The following is a 6,654-nucleotide window of genomic DNA, read 5'->3' on the forward strand; positions in this document are numbered from 1 at the left end:
GCTCCTTTAAGCAGCGTTCTTTATCCCCTCTCCTCACGCACCAGGAAACAGAGGAAAGAAATTGTCTCTTGTCTCTTAGGCAGGTCCAGACTTTTCCCCGGACTCCCTCCCAGCTAGCTGTGGTGCACTAGCCCCCTTCCGGCTGTGTTCACACAGCCAACCACAGTCCTCTCCCTGCGCTCGAACAGAAGCCTAAGCCTCAGCTTCCAGCCCTGCCTGACCCGGCGGGTGAGCAGGCAAGCCTCTCTGGCTGGTGAGTGCTGGTCGGCACTGATCCTCTTCACGGGAATCTCTCTGCTTTGCCCTCTGCACCCCTGTTGCTGCACTCTCCTCCATGGCTCCGATGCTTCCCCCCTCCACCACCCGCAGTCTCCACCTGTGAAGGGCCTTCCTAGCGTGTGGAAACCTTTCCTCCTTCACAGCACCCTCCCAATCGTGCAGGTCCCATCCCTATTCTTTTGTCTCTGTTTTTTCTTTTGCCCTACCCATGTACGTGGGGAGTTTCTTGCCTTTTGGGAGTTCTGAGGTCTTCTGCCAGCATTCAGTATGTGTTCTGTAGGAGTTGTTCCACATGTAGATGTATTTCTGATGTATTTGTGGGGAGGAAGCTGATCTCCGTGTCTTACTCTTCTGCCATCTTGAAGCTCCTCCTCTTCTTTGATTTCCTGCATCAGAATTTTATAGTTTTCCTCCTATATATCCTGTGTATATTTTGTTGTCTTTATGCCTAAAATTTCTTTTTTGGGGTACTGATGTAAACGGGACTATTTTTTTTCAATTTCAGATTCAATAGTTCATTGCTGTTATATAGGCAAGATATTGACTTTTGTATGTTAACTTTATATCCTGTGGCTTTCCTATAATTATTTATTAGTTCCTAGAATATTTGGCTATTCTTTGGGATTATTCATGTAGAAAACCATGTCTATCTGCACACAAAGACAGTTTTATTTCATTCTTCCCAATTTGTATACCTTGTACATGTTTTTTCTTTTCTTAATGCATTAAGTAGGACCTCCAGTACAATGCTCATTAGGAGTGATGAGAGGGGCATCCTTGCCTTTCTACCAATCTTAGAAGGAAAGGATACAGTTTCTCATCTTTAAGTGTGATGTTAGCTGAAGGTTTTTGTAGATTTTTAAAAATCAAGATGAGGGAGTTCCTCTCTATTTATAGTTTGCTGAGAGTTTTTATCATGAATTGGTGTCAGATTTTGTCAAATGCTGTTTTTGCACCTATCAATATAATCATATGCTTTTTATTTTTTAGCTTGCCCATGCAATAGTTACATTAGTTGATTTTTGAACATTGAAGCAATCTTGCGTACTTTGAATAAATCCCATTTTGTCATGGCATGTAATTCTCTTTATATAGTGTTGAATTTGATTTGTCAACATCTTGTTGAAGTTTTTTGCAAATATATTCATAAGAGATATTGGTCTGAAGTTTTCCTTTATGTTAATGTCTTTATATGGTTTTGGTATTAGGCTAATGCTGTCTTCATAGAATCAGTTAGGAAATGCTCACTTCTGCTTCTATTTTCTAGAAGAGATTATGGGGAATTGATATCATTTCTTTCTGTAATGTTTGGTAGATTCTCCAGTGAAACCACCTGGGCCTAGTGCTTTCTGTTTTGGAAAGTTGTTAATTATTGACTCAATTTATGTAATGGATATATGCTTATTCAGATTATCTGTTTCTCATATTGTGTGAGTTTTTGTAGTTTCTGTCTTTCAAGGATTGATCCCTTTTATCTAGGTTATCAAAGTTGTAGACATAGAGTTGTTCATATTCTTTTATTACCCTTTTAATGCCCATGAGATCAGCAGTGATAACCTCTCTTTCATTTCTGATATTAGTAATTCATGTATTCTCTCTTTTTTTCATGGTTAGCCTGGTTACTAGTTAATTAATTTTGTCAATTTTTCAAATAATAAACTTTTAATTTTGTTAATTTTTTCTGTGGATTTTGTTTTCATTTTCACTGATTTCTAATCTAGTTCTTCTTAAAAATTGAAGTACAGTTGATTTATAAAATTTTGTTACTTTCTGGTGTATAACAAAGTGATTCAGATATATATATATATATATTTTTTTTCTTTTTCAGATTCTTTTCCATTATATGTTATCACAAGATACTGAATACAGATCTACACGTGGAACAACTCCTACAGAACACCCACTGAACGCTGGCAGAAAACCTCAGACCTCCCAAAACGCAAGAAACTCTCCCACGTACCTGGGAAGGGCAAAAGTAAAAAGAAAAAACAGAGACAAAAGAATAGGGACGGGACCTGCACCATCGGGAAGGCGCTGTGAAGGAGGAAAGGTTTCCACACACTAGGAAGCGGGCAGAGACTGTGGGTGGTGGAGGGGGGAAGCTTCGGAGCCACGGATGAGAGTGCAGCAGCAGGGGTGCAGAGGGCAAAGTGGAGAGATTCCTGCACAGAGGATTGGTGCCGACCAGCACTCACCAGCTGAGAGGTTTGTCTGCTCACCTGCCGGGGTCGGTGGGGGCTGGGAGCTGAGGCTCGGGCTTTGGTCGGATTGCAGGGAGAGGACTGGTGGCGTGAACACAGACTGAAGGGATTAGTGCACCGCGGCTAGCCGGGAGGGAGTCCGGGAAAAAGTCTGGACCTGCCGAAAAGGCAAGAGACTTTTTCTTCCCTCTTTGTTTTCTGGTGCACGAGGAGAGGTGATTAAGAACGCTGCTTAAAGGAGCACCAGAGAAGGGCTTGAGCCGCGGCTATCAGCCCAGACCACAGAGATGGGCATGAGACACTACGACTGGTGCTGCAGCCACCAAGAAGCCTGTGGGCAAGCACACCTCCCCTCCTGGGAGCCTGTGCAGCCCGCCATTGCCAGGGTCCCAGGATCCAGAGACAACTTCCCTGGGAGAACGCACAGCAACGTCACGCCGGCCTCTGCCACCGCAGTCTCTCGCTGCCCTCTGTACCCCTCCTTCCCCCCGGCCTGAGTGAGCCAGAGACCCCGAATCAGCGGCTCCTTTAACCCTGTCCTGTCTGAGGGAAGAACAGACGCCCTCCCGCAAGCTACACGCAGTGGCCGGGCCAAATCCAAAGCTGAGCCCCGGGTTCTGTGCGAACAATGAAAAGAAAGGGAAATTTCCCCCAGCAGCCTCAGGAGCAGCGGATTAAATCTCCATAATCAACTTGATGTACCCTGCATCTGTGGAATACCTGAATAGACAACGAATCATCCCAAATTGAGGAGGTGGACTTTGAGAGCAAAATCTATTATTTTTTCCCCTTTTCCACTTTTTGTGAGTCTGTATATGTATGTTTCTGTGTGACATTTTGTCTGTATAGCTTTGCTTTCACCATTTGTCCTAGGGTTCTGTCCATCCTTTTTTTTTCTTTTTACATTAAAAAAATTTCTCTTAATAATTATTTTTTATTTTAATAACTTTATTTTATTTTATCTTACTTTATTTTATTTTATCCTCTTTCTTTCTTTCTTACTTTCTACTTTTTCTCCCTTTTATTCTGAGCCATGTGGATAAAAGGCTCTTGGTTCTACAGCCAGGAGTCAGTGCTGTGCCTCTGAGGTGGGAGAGCCAACGTCAGGAAACTGGTCCACAAGAGACCTCCCAGCTCCACATTACATCAAACGGCAAAAATCTCCCAGAGATCTCCATCTCAACACCAACACCCAGCTTCACTCAACAACAAGCAAGCTACAGTGCTTGACACCCTATGCCAAACAACTAGCGAGATAGGAACACAATCCCACCCATTAGCAGAGAGGCTGCCTAAAATAATAATAAGGTCACAGATACCACAAAACACACCACCAGACGTGGACCTGCCCACTAGAAAGACAAGATCCAGCCTCATCCACCAGAACACAGGCACCAGTCCCCTCCATCAGGAAGCCTACACAACCCACTGAACCAAATTTAGCCACTGGGGACAGACACCAAAAACAAAGAGAGCTATGAACCTGCAGCCTTCAAAAAGGAGACTCCAAACACAGTAGGATAAGCAAAATGAGAAGACAGAAAAACACACAGCAGATGAAGGAGCAAGATAAAAACCCACCAGACCTAACAAATGAGGAGGAAATAGGCAGTCTAACTGAAAAAGAATTCAGAATAATGACAGTTAACATGATCCAAAATCTTGGAAATAGAATAGAGAAAATTCAAGAAACATTTAACAAGGACCTAGAAGAACGAAAGAGCAAACAAGTAATGATGAACAGCACAATAAATGAAATTAAAAATACTCTAGAAGGGATCAATAGCAGAATAACTGAAGCAGAAGAATGGGTAAGTGACCTGGAAGATAAAATAGTGGAAATAATTTCTGCAGAACAGAATAAAGAAAAAAGAATGAAAAGAACTGAGGACAGTCTCAGAGACCTCTGGGACAACATTAAATGCAACAACATTCGAATTATAGGGGTTCCAAGAGAAGAAGAGAAAAAGAAAGGGACTGAGAAAATATTTGAAGAGATTATAGTTGAAAACTTCCCTAATATGGGAAAGGAAATAGTTAACCAAGTCCAGGAAGCACAGAAAGTCCCATACAAGACAAATCCAAGGAGAAACACACCAAGACACATATTAATCAAACTAGGAAAAATTAAATACAAAGAAAACATATTAAAAGCAACAAGTGGGATTCTCTGGTGGCACAGTGGTTGAGAGTCTGCCTGCTGGTGCAGGGGTCACGGGTTCATGCCCCGGTCCCAGAAGATCCCACATGCCTCGGAGCGGCTGGGCCCATGACCTATGGCTGATGAGCCTGTGCTCCGCAACGGGAGAGGCCACAACAGTGAGAGGCCCGTGTACAGCAAAAAGAAAAAGAAAAAAAGAAAAAGAAAAAAAAGAAAAAGCAGTAAGGGAAAAACAACAAATAACACATAAGGTAATCCCCATAAGGTTAACAGCTGATCGTTAAGCAGAAATACTGCAAGCCAGAAGAGACTGGCAGGACATATTTAAAATGATAAAGGAGAAAAACCTACAACCAAGATTACTCTATCCAGCAAGCATCTCATTCAGAATTGATGGAGAAATTAAAACCTTTACAGCAAAAGCTGAGAGAGTTCAGCACCACCAAACCAGCTTTACAACAAATGCTAAAGAAATTTCTCTAGGCAAGAAACACAAGAGAAGGAGAAAACCTATAATAACAAACCCAAAACAATTAAGAAAATGGGAATAGGAGCATACATATTGATAATTATCTTAAATGTAAATGGATTAAATGCTCCCACCAAAACACACAGAGTGGTGGAATGGATACAAAAACAGGACCCACATATGTGCTGTCTACAAGAAGCACACTTCAGACCTCGGGACACATACAGACTGAAAGTGAGGGGATGGAAAATGATATTCCATGCAAATGGAAACCAAAAGAAAGCTAGAGTAGCAATTCTCATATCAGACAAAACAGACTTTAAAATAAAGACTATTACAAGAGACAAAGAAGGACACTACATAATGACCAAGGGATCAATCCAAGAAGAAGATATAACAATTGTAAATATTTATGAACCCAACATAGGAGCATAAGGCAAACACTAACAGCCATAAAAGGGGAAATCGACAGTAACACACTCATAGTAGGGGACATTAGCACCCCACTTTCACCAATGGACAGAGCATCCAAAATAAAAATATATAAGGAAACACAGCTTTAAATGATACATTAAACAAGATGGACTTAATTGATATTTATAGGACATTCCATCCAAAAATAACAGAATACAAATTTTTCTCAAGTGCTCATGGAACATTCTCCAGGAGAGATCATATCTTGGGTCAAAAAATTTAAGAAAATTGAAATGGTATCAAGTATCTTTTCCGACCACAATGCTATGAGACTCGATATCAATTACAGGAAAAGATCTGTAAAAAATACAAACACATAGAGGCTAAACAATACACTACTGAATAACGAAGTGATCACTGAAGAAATCAAAGTGGAAATCAAAAAACACCTAGAAACAAATGACAATGGAGACATGACGACCCAAAACCTATGGGATATAGCAAAAGAAGTTCTAAGAGTGAAGATTATAGCTATACAATACTAACTTAAGAAACAGGAAACATCTCGAATAAACAACGTAACCTTGCACCTAAAGCAATTAGAGAAAGAAGAAGAAAAAAAACCCAAAGTTAGCAGAAGGAAAGAAATCATAAAGATCAGATCAGAAATAAATGAAAAATAAATGAAGGAAATGATAACAAAGATCGATAAAATTAAAAGCTGGTTCTTTGAGAAGATAAACAATATTGATAAACCATTAGCGAGACTCAACAAGAAAAAAGGGAGAAGACTCAAATCAATATAATTAGAAATGAAAAAGGAGAAGTAACAACTGACACTGCAGAAATACAAAGGATCATGAGAGATTACTACAAGCAACTCTATGCCAATAAAATGGACAACCTGGAAGAAATGGGCAATTTCTTACAAATACACAACCTGCCAAGAATGAATCAGGAAGGAACAGAAAATACGAACAGACCAACCACAAGCACTGAAATTGAAACTGTGATTAAAAATCTTCCAACAAACAAAAGCCCAGGACCAGATGGCTTCACAGGAGAATTCTACCAAACGTTTGGAGAAGAGCTAACACCTATCCTTCTCAAAATCTTCCAAAATGAAGCAG

Source organism: Tursiops truncatus, chromosome X (assembly GCF_011762595.2).
Source record: "Tursiops truncatus isolate mTurTru1 chromosome X, mTurTru1.mat.Y, whole genome shotgun sequence".
Taxonomy (NCBI): domain Eukaryota; kingdom Metazoa; phylum Chordata; class Mammalia; order Artiodactyla; family Delphinidae; genus Tursiops; species Tursiops truncatus.